The sequence below is a fragment of the Haliotis asinina genome, chromosome 6, assembly GCF_037392515.1.
Source record: "Haliotis asinina isolate JCU_RB_2024 chromosome 6, JCU_Hal_asi_v2, whole genome shotgun sequence".
NCBI lineage: Eukaryota > Metazoa > Mollusca > Gastropoda > Lepetellida > Haliotidae > Haliotis > Haliotis asinina.
This window is the reverse complement of record NC_090285.1, coordinates 44466447-44480842: the sequence shown is the minus strand read 5'-3', so window position 1 is coordinate 44480842 and position 14396 is coordinate 44466447. Positions and strand designations below refer to the sequence as shown.

At 37.7% G+C, this 14396-nt stretch overlaps 1 protein-coding gene across 23 annotated transcripts in view; it reads right to left on the bottom strand.

Annotated features, from left to right (window-relative positions):
* LOC137287441 (CUGBP Elav-like family member 2) overlaps positions 1-14396 on the bottom strand; it is a 227569-nt gene that overhangs the window by 35946 nt on the left and 177227 nt on the right. The window lies entirely within an intron of this gene.

Here is a 14396-nt window from a genome sequence, read left to right as displayed (position 1 = left end):
TGTGTATCAATAGAGTTATGAACCTTAATGATGGCAAAGTCTGCGCAACTTCTCATTTTAATGATTTATTTGGTATCCTTGGTGTAAGTGAAGTGAAAAGAACCAAAGAATCATACAAAGAATAAACATTTCTAATCCTGAGGCAGTTCGTGGTAACTTGTAGGGTTGTTTGGTTAAAAAACAAGAACATGCCTGCTACCTTGAATCATATGAAAAGTATGCATGTTTAGCTACAGACTGGGGTATTCAAGTGTGAGAAGGGAGTACGGATGGGGAAGTCATTGAAAATTCTTGGGGAAAATCTACATAATGATTTACCCCTATTTTCTGATGCTTGGAAGAGTTTAAAGGACACAAAATATTCCACACCAAAATATGCACTTGATAATATGCTTGGTATTTATTTTTTAGACGTGTATACTAAGAACACTGGGATGACATTTTGGGGTATGATGACCCAAACAACCAGATCTCATCCTGATTAGTCTGTTCTTACAACAGGGATGAAGTACTGCTACTACTGGAAATCTCTTCTACACAACAATCACTAACAGCAGGTCTAACTGAATATAACATGCACAAAACAGATTTGTGTACTTCAAGTAGAAACACATCAAAGAACGAAAAGAACATCAATTCTGTAATCAAACATCCTGTTTAACACATCAAAAACGTTATAGAACTTATTCCCAGAACTTCAAGGCAAGACGTTTCAACAATACAAGCCAATGAGACCTCCACTACTATCCACAGGCTTACCTGCAGTCATTCCCCATTACCACCAATATAGTGTTCTGTTAATTATGGCTGCATATCCTCCAGTGACTGAGGAGGTGGACTCAGTAGTTCATTACACAATGTCCCAGTGTGAGGTGTTCACCAGTTAATTACGGCTTAATCCTACTCATCATGGCAATACACAGGGGGATATTACACTGATGAACAACAGGAATCAACTTGGAGTTGACTCCTTTGAAGGGCTCTTAGAAGAGATGAACATGAGTCAAAGACAGTTTGTGTTTAACAAATAGTGAAGCCGATATCCAGAAAATCTTTGACACAAGTCTGGATATACATGTCTTTAAAGGCACAGAGGAACAGACTTGAATATATGTTTGTTAACACCACGCTTATCATATTTTGGATGTGTGATAGGTTGATGCAATTAATCAAATAGACCAATCATTGATTAGCATTGTGAGCAATCATGAAGAGTAGATTTCATGGAATCAACCATGTTGATGTGTCTGACAATCTAAATCTAGTTTAAATTGTTTGTTGTTTAATGTTTCAATCTGAGAATAAACACTGTAATGGCAGGTATCTGTAAAATAACCAGGTCTGGACGAGACAATCAGGTGATTAACATTACAAGCACTGATCAATGCAGCTGGGATAAAACAGTATGTATCAAGCCAGTTAGTAAACTTGACCACGCAGTCCTGTTACAAGAGTAACTTGCTGGGTACAGGTTCTACCACAGAGTCCCTGTCGGTGAGAGAATTTCAAAGATACAGATGCAGTGTTAACAAAAGGGCCACATTACTGAGAATGTCAGGGTGGGCATGTTTAGTTTAAATACGTAACAGTCAAATAAAAGTAAACTTAGTCTATGTGTACAAGCCAGTGAGCATGGTGAGTGGGCAAGTAAACTGGGTGTAATGACATTAGTCTAGGCATAACTAAATACAGAACTACATGTAACAGACACTCATCAATTCCCAACTTGTTCCATATATCAATAACATTTTCAAGTTCCAACCTTAGAAATTAAGATAAAAAAAATGCTTTGAAAAGACAAAATCAGGGATGACAGCACCAAAATTTATTTTCAGCTGAAAATCATGAAAAGTGTGTCACTGAATTGTGATTTAGGTGATTTACAGGATTGATCAATTTAAAATAAAATTGGCAGAAATCCACAGATCAAGGGGAAATTACTGCAGAAAAGGAAACCAGTTGTTACCCATGAAATGTGTCATACATTCAAGTTAGAATAAGTTGAAAAAAGACAAAAACAAAAAATGACGCCTGTAGAAATTCCAACATTCCCAGTAAATTAGTGATAGAAGTACTACGACAATTAAACTTCAGAGATAAATTCAAGTAGGCAATACTGGTGTTTTTCAGTACAGTGAATACTGAATTTCAAAGAAATGCTGATTGAATATAGCGGTTATCCTGGCAGTACATAACTGTAATTACACTGCAATGATAGCAGGATGTTTTTTGTAAAGGAGGCTTTGAATTAACTGTGCTTATCTCTCCCAGCATAAATCAAGCACATCTGTAAAGTTATCACCACACCTCTCATAAATCAATGCAATTTTACAATCAAATGATTTCCCTTCATCTGATTACAAAGTCAGACTAACATTCATGCAGAGAAACAACTCAGTGTTATCCAGGCTGAATTTATTTCCAACTATTATTTCGTCAAACAAAATGGTGACGCAGCTCTATATGTCTTAGTGGTTGGAACAAAATTGCTCAATCATGGCTGCAACATACAGCTCAGGCTTGATTTAGTTCTTGTCCTGGCATTATGATTCGTAACAACAGCTCTTGCCATACCGGCCATGTAGTTCAATGATACTTTTAAATAGGCCATAATATGAAATTGAATGATGTTGAACTACTCATGGTTTAGTGAAGATCTTTAAAAAAACAAATAATATTCAAGTAGTGCTTAAAGTTAGCACAGAATATGGGGTAAAAAGGGATGGAAGGAATGGACAATGAAAATCTGTATTCAACAGAATTGTAACAGTGTTATCAAATGGGGGTTCAGGATGATCAGTTTCAAATAATATTGGTGGAAATCGAAAGATCAGCAGAAAATTGCCTTCACTGATTTTGTGTGTACTGTAATGCAGATACTGCAACATCTATATTGTAATACAGATAGCATGTTTCACAAAAAGGACATCTGAAGTAAAAAATAAAAACATTTCCCTTTACACTTAAAAAATTAATGAAGAATATCATTTGGTATATCAAATGGTCTGATCTAAAAGTACTTACTAATGCCCAAACCTAAGAAATAATGCTGATTAAAATACTTATTGAAGACTGACATTGTTCAGGGACCAAATGATGGCATCAGAACTAATGTTGCTTTTCGTAAAAATATTCAGGGATAAAAATGTAATTTTTTAAGAGTGCCATTGCCCATCAGACAAAGGCCTGATAATTTATAATCTGTACCTATACCTTTTGATAATTCAATTAAACTGAAAACAACATCAATGGTCATTTCAATTTATCATATCGGGGGCGGTGGGGTAGACTAGTGGTTAAAGGATTCGCTCGTCACGCCAAAGACCCGGGTTTGATTCCCCACATGGGTACAATGAGTGAAGCCCATTTTCTGGTGTCCCCCGCCATGATATTGCTGGAATATTGCTAAAAGCGGCGTTAAACTATACTCACACACTCAATTTATTATTTATTTAATAGGAAACCTCATGTAAACCCTGATATTATTTTTCTGTGCTGTATCAATAATCAGCATGTTATGGCATGCAAATCAAGCACTATTTCAGTCCCTGCTAATCACATGGGGGAAAAACAGACCCCCCTCCCTAGCCATGCTACATAGGGAATAGAACCTAAGTCCTCAGAATGATCCTGCCTCATCCTTCTTCCTTGCTCTCTGCTGCTGTCTCCATAAAATTACTTGACTCCTGGCTACAAATATGTAACAATGCCATGGACATGACATACCAGTCTATCAGCAGCTTTGACATTCTGTTGTGTAATGGTTGGGGTTAGTGCGTCCCTGCATATCACCTCAGGGTGTGCATGTTCACTGTGATGTCACCATGCAGATTCAATTACACCTCCAGACAACAGAGCAAAATGTCACCTCTGTGGCCTGCCCCTGCTTTCACAGATAGGCCAAGTGACACTCAGCCTTGTGAGATGAAGCATGCCAGCTGCCTGGAGGAGACAGATTCCCTGGACAGGTTTCTGCTGGGAGATGAGTGGGTTGAAACATACATAAGTGTCTCCCTGGCTTCAAAGTGTGAGAAACCACAAGGTCAAGAGAAGCAAGTCAGACAGCATATCCAGACAGCATATCGGCATGTAAATAATCTTGTCCACACCAGATCAATGCAGAAATTAAGGGAATCCATGGGTCCTTTGAGTGTATAGTATTCCCAGAAATTATTGAGAATCATGTTGCGTCATGTAACTCATTACGTTTATTAACTTCTGGCGTTTTACTTACATAAACATGTTAAAACATCATCCTTTTACAGTCTCAGTCTTGTTTTAGTACTTTGTTAGACCTCCTCGCTCAGCAATGCATGCCTGAATACACCTTGGCACACTACCCATCAAAGTTTGTAGGTAATCGTGTGACAGGGTATCCCAATATTGGACCACCTCGGCCTTCATATCTTCAATATTTCTCAGTCCCTTTTGGTTTATTCTGTCCTTCATGATTCCCCACACATTCTCAATTGGGTTTAGGTCTGGGCTGTAACTGGGCCAGTCTAAAACTTGAACATTTTCGCCCGACAACCACTGTTTTGTGTAGCGTGCAGTGTGTTTTGGGTCATTATCATGCTGGAAAATCAAATCATCTTCATACAATGTTTGTGCTGTTGGAAGAAGGTGACCATTTAGAATGTCAACGTATCTTTCTTTTGTCAAGTTTCCCGTGAAAACACACAATGGCGTCACTCCGCAAGCCGATATGCCACCCCATATGTGAAACTTCGGGCTATGTTTCGGTCGCTGGTAGATAGGTTTGACAGTATCCTTGTTCCACATTTTCACACAATTAGGGAAAAGCCAAACAGAACTTTCATCCGAAAAGAAAACATTATCCCAATCTTGATTTTCATGAGCCCGACACCAGTTTAAACGTTTATCCTTTTGTGCATCTTTCATCAACGGCGAGGGAATTCCACGTTTTTTCACCCAATTAAGTCTCTGTAATTCCTGCCTAACTGTTTCATTGCATACCTGAGGACTTCCTCTGCTAATCATTTCATTTCTGATGTTCTCAACACTTTTCAATTTGCCCCTACTCACAATCTGCCCAAGTCTTCGGCGATCCACAACACTGAATTTCCTAGGCCGACCTGCCCCTGCTTTGTGCTCTATCCCGATTCCTGTTTGAATATTCTTCAAAGTTCTGTATACTGTAGACAGAGAAATACCATGTCTACAAGCTAACACTTTAGCATCAGCCTCACCCCTTTCAAAATCATCTAGAATGAGCTTTCTCTTCTCTCTTGCTGTAAATTCTGCCATGTCAACACAGGAAGCCGTCTGCTCAGACAAGGGAGATAACTTTTGACGTAATGAGCTGCCTTCTAAGCCTTCAAGAGTTGTCTCCCTTATTTAGTAGGCTTAGTGCATACTGAAAGCCCTTTTTCCGATCTTAGCATCATTAGAAAAAAAACAAAGATTTTCTCAATAATTTCTGGGAACACTGTACGTTATCTGATCTAAACCCACTTAATGGAAATGTCAAGGTCATATCAAGGACCCAGATTTTACTGATGATAGCAGTTTGGTTGAAATAAGCACTATCAGTGAGTGAGTTTGGTTTTACACTACTTTTAGCAATATTCCAGCAATATCACGGCAGGGACACCAGAAATGAGCTTCACACATTGTATCCATGTGGGGAATCAAACCTGATCTTCGGGATGACAACATTTTAACCACTTGGCTACAACTGCCTCTAGAAGCAGTATGCAAACTGATTTAGACGTCAAAGTGTGAAAGGTCAGGTTAACTTGGTCACTTTAAAGACCATAGCATGTGTGAACATGTGTATGCCTTTCCAATGCCGCTTGTTTCTAATATAGATCTATACCACCCTAGTTTTAGCGTCAACATCCCAGTCAAACAAATCATTTCACACTTCAACCACTTGATACCAAACACCAGGCAGGGTGACAACAAGTACTGTCCTGTCATGTCTTTGTAGGATGCAGCCCCCTATCAAAGCCACCAGCCCTTCTACTCTCTGGACAGAGTCTCCAGCCACATAACCCCTGAGGGAGATACACTATTTGACAGACACTATCAGTTACAGGCAGAGATTTATCCCAGATATCTTTAAAAGGCTGCTATTGTTTAGTAAGTTTATCACTGCAAATCATCTCATAAAGCCCTCCCCTTTTTTGAGGATTTCAATGTCAGATCGAGGAGAATTTTACCTAATACACTCTTTAATTCACTTGTGCATTTCTTTCCCCATTCTTGCAAAGTACAGTCACTTATTTCTGCAAGAAACATAATGCCTCCATTTGCAGTATCTGTTGAGAAGCTTGGACATAAAGAAATGTGTTATGACTTAATTACATTTCAATTTGGTTTTCCACTTCACCTGACCAGATTCAAAACAACAATTTCCATCCATACAAAATGCATGAATGGAACTTGGAATAATATTAACAATATGGATATCAGTTAACATTTTTTAACACTAACACTAAAACATTCACAGAAGATAGTGTAAAGCTAATCATTAGAAGTGATTCAACAAAATAATGCACACAGACCTATAAACAGCTAACAACAAAATCTGCAGGGTTGCATGTGAAAGTCAAGTCAAGGTTCATGCCCTGTATTGAAATCTATCCTTTCCTGTAGGAACAATAGAAACATCCAATATAATTTTCTAGCTCTAGTATTGATGCAGCAGCAGTGGCAGGAGGCAGCAGGCAGGCCCTAGATGTTCTGTAAAGCTACATGTTAGGCAAACAGTCTGTGTGTTGATTCAGCTGAGGCAGTGGGAGAAATTGCCTTACATAGAATCAGGAGAGGTAGTGGAAAGGGACATTTGGAAGTCATTTGTGGAGGCAAGAGGATGAGGGCATACTTGTAGTCCCCACGTTGTAGGGAGCAGCCAGACACAATCACCATATACACCAGACTGGGGCAAGCAGAGGTCAGCATTCACTAAACACCTCATGGCTACAGTAGACAGATTCCAGAACTTGGTGGGATTGCATCATCCAAGTGGATTGGCCACATGTGACATTAATAACAGAGAAAGCTGCCATGGGCAGCATCAAGGCATCGAAACTGTACAGAAATTCTACCTGAACGACTGTGAGGCAAACCTATTTTCACAATTCACCCTGTCTGACTCCAAAGGTGGAATAACTTGAAAGGGGGCCAGCATCAATAAAACCATGATAGAGTTACCCTAAGAATCCGTCATGCTTTGACAAAACAACAAACATTATGTCCTCAAGCGAAAACAATATGGAGTTTATCAAACTAATTCACCATGATTTTGTGAGAAACTACAAGCAATACTACTTTTCACTGGGATCTGACAAGCAGACGAATCAAGACATAAAATAACCAAAGTTATAGCGTAATCATTCCACCAAGTCAATGTAACAAAGTTTCAAAGTATTGACAAGACTGCTACAATCCTTGGTGACCCTAAAAATCAGTTGCCTGAGGACAACAACCTCAGGGTTTCTGTAAGAAAGAAGGAGGAGTGAAGAGGTGTCACGCTTGACCTCCAGTCTGGGGTGGGAGAGCTCTGCCTTCATTCCCAATGACCCAAGACAAAGGTCAGTCTGTGAGGCACACAATCTTGACTGACAGATGATGTTATCATCAAAGAGGCCTTGTCTGACATGCTGTGCCTCTGTCATTTCTATGGCCCCTCTCTACAGGCTACAAAGGCTTGTCAATACTCAACATGAGGTATGTCCAATGGCATACAGTTGTCCTTGTACCATCAAGGTCAAATTGTTTGACCAACAAATCAGTGTTATTACTTTGCTGTGATACTGTGTTGATTGAATCTCTTGAATACTGAGCTTGTCCCTACCATGAAAGGCACACATGGGATTAGAGTTTGATATACTCACTTGACAAGGCTGTAATTATATCTATGATTCATTGACTCTGATGAATGAACAGTGTAGCAGGACTACAGAGGGTTTTTGTCATAGTGCAAAGCACACCAACATAGTGTGAGTGAAAGAGTATGGTTCTACAATGCTTTTCACAATATTCCTGCAATATGTGGTTGGGGTTGGAGAAAGAGATAAACAGGAATGAGAATGACACTAGAAATTAGTTCATTACACCAACATAGAAAATGTGTTCTTACAAAATATAATGAAGAAAGGCTATTCCTCAGTTAGAATGGAAAATATCTAGAGTACGACAACATCATACTACACGCTATAAGACGTAATGACAACCAGTAACTCCCTTTCAAATTCAGAAAGTCACTGGTTTAGCATATAGAAATCCAGAGCATGTTTGAAATATTAGGTGCTCTGTGTGTGTATGTTATACCATGGTATTATTTTCAGTGCATTATCTCACAATGATTACTGTCAAAAAGTATGCATGAAATTGAGTGCTGTAGGGCAAATATATAAAACAAAAATACGTAATTATATGATTTAAACCAACAACTATCCACACATATGCAAACCCTTATGTCTGCTTGGAGCACTTCACCTCTTCACAAATACTTTTGGTACTTCTTACAATCAGTTCCATCATAGAAATTCCTTCCCGAATGGACATAAACTTAAACTTCCAGTGCTTGTAAAAGTTTAACAGTGTCCATCAAAATACATGACAGACTTTGTATGTCCAAAAGAAAAGTCAAACAAGAAAATGCCAAAATGCTGTGGAGCAACAGCTCCTGTAAGAATAATAAACAAGATGGTCCGGACAAACACCATGATAAACAGAAGATGCTTTCACAAAGGCTGACTAATACTCTGTTATCAGGTTCAATACTGCTTCCAAGACATAGCAGCTGTCACAGCCATTCGCTCTGCTGTAACAGTAACAATAAAATATACACAAACCATTTCCTTATCTTTACAGAATCCAACATGCCAGATGGTTTTTGTCTTACCTGGGACTCGACCTTGAAGTGTTGAAGGGATTTTAACAGGTCTAGCATGATTCACTTACAACCAATATTTATCATTCCTGACCAAGAAGACCAGTTGATAAGACAGGTTTGCCCTTTCTGATAGAAAATCAAATGCGAGCCATTCTAACAGAGGTAAGTCTCATGCCAACATTCAACTAGGTTTCCTGGCTTTTGTAATCATGATAAGTAGTCACTCATTGTACTAAGATAGCTTAGTGTAATAAGACTTGTCAGGTAAAATACAGACGAATTAATGGATTAATTAGATTGTGAATGTAACATTTAAGATACAGATTTAAGTACTTTTGTCACGTAGGAATGTCAACTGTCCTGTTTGACCACAGTACAAGAATCTGTACTGGAATCTCATTCACAATAAAAACAATGTTGCATTAGTCTGTACTTCCCTCCTGTCAAAATGCCATAAGAAAAAGAGGTCATGTAAACTTCTTTCAAAAAGTATACTTTGAGTCAGTAAGGGGAAGATTGACTATGGTTTATGCCAGTTTTAGCAATAGTCCAGCAATACCACAGCAGAGGACACCAGAAATGGACTTCACATATGGAGCCTGTATGGGAAATCAAACCCGAGTCTTTGGCTTGACGAGCCAATACTTTAACCACCTCTACAAGTATATGTTGAATATTTGACATCCTGGGATATGAATAAAATACTAAATTAAGTGCCCCAGTCAGTCAAATAGAATGTTTTAAGAGATTTTTCTAAAAAAATCAACATACAGTTTTCCCTGAAAATGGAGATACTTTATAACATATTCAGTACCATCATGTACTGTACTGAGTTCAAGTCCTTTTTTCCTTCAGGAGACCTGTCAACAATGAAATATAAGAAAAACTAAAACTCATTTATTTTTCATAAGTAAGTTAAACAGGGAATTCTTACTGATGTTTGCTGTTGACATTGAGCCCAATAATGAGTTCAAAGAAGGCCAAGAAATATCCCTCTCATAGTACTAATAGCCCTAAGAAGGATACATGTTCTTAGAATAACCCTGAAACACTAGGACTGTTTTGACAGGTTGTTAAATAATATATGCATGTACTATGAAAAGGTAACAGTATTATCTTTCCCATACTGGTATATCACTTAATGACTCACAATTCCCTCATATCACCCGACACCTGTGTATTTTCCAGGTTGAGGACGACAAGTGTTCCTTTTGTCAAGATATCTTCTGTCAAAGCATATGTTGAATATGTTGTATGCATTCAAAATTCATGAATCATTTAACATGGGTGGACGTAGAGTTACAGCCGATGTACAAAAACCACACATTATACACATATTAGGATATGTTTACTCCTGATAATATTACCGAAATGCTACAACCCTTAAAGATCACATATGCTGTAGGAGGTACAAATCCATGAATCATTTATTGACATCGTTATAAATGAAACCCTGTCATTAAAATTACCCATTTCGACATATAATTAATTTAAATAGTCCTTTTTGACAACAGTGCATAATTCTCTCCCAAGAGCGAAATTTCAACCAGTGAAGGTGGGCGTGCCTCTGCTATATGAGGTCTACCTGTGTTGGTTGCTGTAGTATTCATCTACATTTCCATGAGTAGATTTTCTTGTTTATAAGTCTGTCCAAACCTGCAGTCATGACAATTGTTTTCAAAAATGAAAGTTCTATGTTTCCACAATCTACTGCCATTTAATCTTGTCACCTGCTATGCTTATTTTATGAGATACAACTTGTTTTCATAGACAATTGTCAAAATCGCCCGATGTCATAATGTTTATAAATCATTTTTGTAGTTCTGTTATAAATGTCAGACAAAATCTGTTTGTTCATGACTCAAAAACATATTTAACTACGAGTAGGAAGTAGTTTTGATCTTTTAACTTGATGAAAACAAACCATAATGCAGTTGATTCTCAAAATGACTTTAGACTGTGACGCCTAAATCTTTATAGAAAATGGCGACGCCCTGTCGCAAACATCCACCAGTCTGAGTGTAAATGCAACTTAGGATTGTTTTCACCAAGTTATAAAGAAATATGACCTACTTTCTACTGGTAGTAAAATATGCATTTTATTGACGGACAACATGATTTTACATGACACTGCATAACAGTTTCACTCTTGGAAGTGGGTGTCAATATGACACCACTTCAAGATTATTGTCACTTAGACCAAAACATTGATCGCTTCCGAGGAAGAAATCCTTATGTTACAAGTTGTGCCATGCAAATTCCTTTTGGAGATCATCAGTCATTAATTACAACTAGTAAATAGTTCTAATTTTGTTAACTCGATGAAAACAAACCTAAACATCTTGTCTTGGAAGCCAAGTAGGTGTTGAACCAGCCGATTTAATATATACAGGCTTCCACAACGTTTTCTTTGCACTCACAAACAAGATATTTAGCACAAACTGAGTGGAAATTCTGAGCATGGTGACACAATCACCCAACACCTAGGAGCCCATCTGACAGCATGACAACAATACAGCATGTCTTTGCTCATGTCAGGAAATCAGCAAATTGATGAGCTTCTTACACATTTTATATACAACTAACTGAAAATTCTTCCTCACAAGACGTCACTTCGGTTCGCTGAAGTGCTCTGGCAACAGAGTTACGAAACCTGTCTACAGTTTTTTTGGCAGGTGAGAGTGAAGCAGGCGATTGTTTGGCAACTTTTAATTGCTTGTTATTAATTGACCACATGCTTTTTAAGAATAATGTTGGTGTTTTGCTTAAGACTAATCACAAGTCTTTCATATGTTACGGTTAAGAGAGCACAAAAAAACGTATTATTTTATTCTTTCTTTAAACTTCTATTCTATATAACAAAAGTAATGGTTGGGATTGTGACAGTTTAGGGGAAAGCCATTACTATTTCATATAGAACTGAAGTTTAAAGAACAAATAAACTCACATTTGTTATACATGAGCAGAAACTCTCAATGTTACATGAAGCTAACCATGCTGACAGGCTCTATGTCTAGTTCATATAAGCTTGACTTGACAGCCTTTTACATTCAGATCTTGACTAATGCTTAGTGTCTCTGAATATAATTTTGACAGTAACAACAATACATACTGAAAAGGAGCCCCAGGGAGACCAGAGACTGATGAAATCTAGACTTGCTTCATTTAAACCTTTTGCATTGCAGGGAGGGCTTGGTATTAGGGAAAATAATGTGGTTCAGGGACTGTGACTTGACAGACTAATTCAGACAACGCACCTAGTCTTGTGATAGGCGGTAAATTAACACAAACCCAAAACGCTGTCAGGTCGGGTTACTGCAATATGCAGTAATTATTCCTGTTTGAAAATCAATACCAAATATGTGTATTATATTGTCAAGTCATGAATTATAACACCCTGCACAGCAACACCATCTTCTGAGACAGTGGTAATGATGATGGCGGAGGTGGCAGCATCCATGTAATTATACGTGCTGTAAAGTTTGCATAGCCTGCAGGATGTAGAAGCCACTTGCACCTTTGTTGAAAACAAAACGTTTCAACATTTTCACGATATCAGTTGACTTATATTGCAGATATTTCAACATGTATCAAACGTGAAAAACTTCTAGACAATACTTTAGACGACCATCTGTCAATGTCCTGGAAAAGTAACTGATCTAAAATTTTGAATTACTGCTCCTTTCATCTGTTACCCCATGATAGTCTTGTAAAAGATAAGACAGCAAGAATTAATGGGAGTCATATTAACAGTAAGGAAGACAGCATGTCATTGAACTCTTCTTTGACAAAGAATGTCTCACGGACATGGCAGATTTGGTATTGAAAAAAAATATATATATATATATATATATAAAAAAATATATATATAATACCCCCCAAAAGTATTGAAGTATATATATCCCTTGATATTTACTGTTACGTATTTAAATCCAAGGCCATACTATGGACGAAAGTCTATTTCAGGGTAACTCATAATGACGGTTACAAACAAAAGATACCAGAATATTTAAATAACCCAAGGCAGAGTTGTTACAGGGAGTAGTTAGACTAATCTCATAACGTTTGACTGTTTTCAGAAATGAAAACCCACATGACTAAAATTATAGTAAACTAAACTTATGTTAAAAAGTATGGTACGTATCCACGTTTCCAAGATGTGACCATGACATGGAACTCGGAAGGGTGAAGTAGCAGAAAGAATATGTTAAACTGATTGGGCTTTGACATGCATGTTGAGGAACAGCTGTATATTCCTACACATTGTAAACCAGAAGTTACTGTGTTCTGTAATCTGATGATGATTAACATGATTAAATGGTATTAGATTCCCGGAAACTGAAAGACTATTCACCGCGTATTGACACGTAAACAATTGTTTTGTTGTGTCATCAACAGTGGTGACGTCATTCAAATCATATTGTGACGTAAAGTTAGAATGACGTCACAAATGAGCAACTCCAGATGCTACCATGAGAACCAGCTGAAACGGCCAGCTGATGACACTTCACTGCTGTGTCCGTATTCGATGTAAACGAGTGCAGACACAAAAACCCCTTTGGTTTACTTTTGTGTATACAATGTCGATAAACATCATGTGTTGGCCAATTTCCGGCTGTTATTGAGTATTTGAAGCACAGGAATATTTCATTTGAAACCTCCGGCTGACGCCGTCGGTTCCAAATGCATTCCCGTGCTTCAAATACTCAATAACACCTGGAAATTGGCCAACACATGATGTTTATCTCCTAATTATTCACCCCATCTTCCCTGCCTAGTCATGCAGGATTGCTGGAGTTAAGGTTGCTGATTTTCTTTTTTCAAGATTGCGAGAATGTTTCTCATGCTGAAATTAGAAAAATGTACAACTCCATAAACTTGGTAAGTTTCAGTGCATTATCAAGATCACCATTTGTCAGATGGAGAATATTGTTGTCTTCGTTGATTCATTCATTTGCAATCATATCATATAAATCCATCACAGCCCTACTTATCATTCTGAAAGCTACAATGTATGATACCAGTCAGATACATTCCCCCCTATATGTACCCGATACCTGAAGCACTTAAGTCAAAGATCCCTGTCTCCCAAATCCTAAAAACCTTCACATCGAACACATCCTTTCTCCATGTTACATGGCAGCACCTGCCAGAGCATCTCAGAGCTGTCAATCACAGTATCTGTGTTTGAAGCAACAGGTGCCCCTTGTTCATACCTAACTGTCACACACATATTGTCATAATGAACAACATTATCCATTGTGTGATTATTGGATCCTATTTCTGCCAGTATTATGTGCGATTTCTGAAATACATATAATACAATATAGCATTTTTTTCATTCAAAACATTTGGGGATTGTGAAAAGTTGATACATTTGCTTGTTGACAGAAAAGAAAAATATGACAAATATTATTCACAGATTTTCATGTCGCATTAATATGGTATATTACTTCTGGTGTTTCCTAAAAAAATAAAAAAGCACTATTATTTAAAATTTCTTCAAAGATAATCAAACTAATGGTTGAAG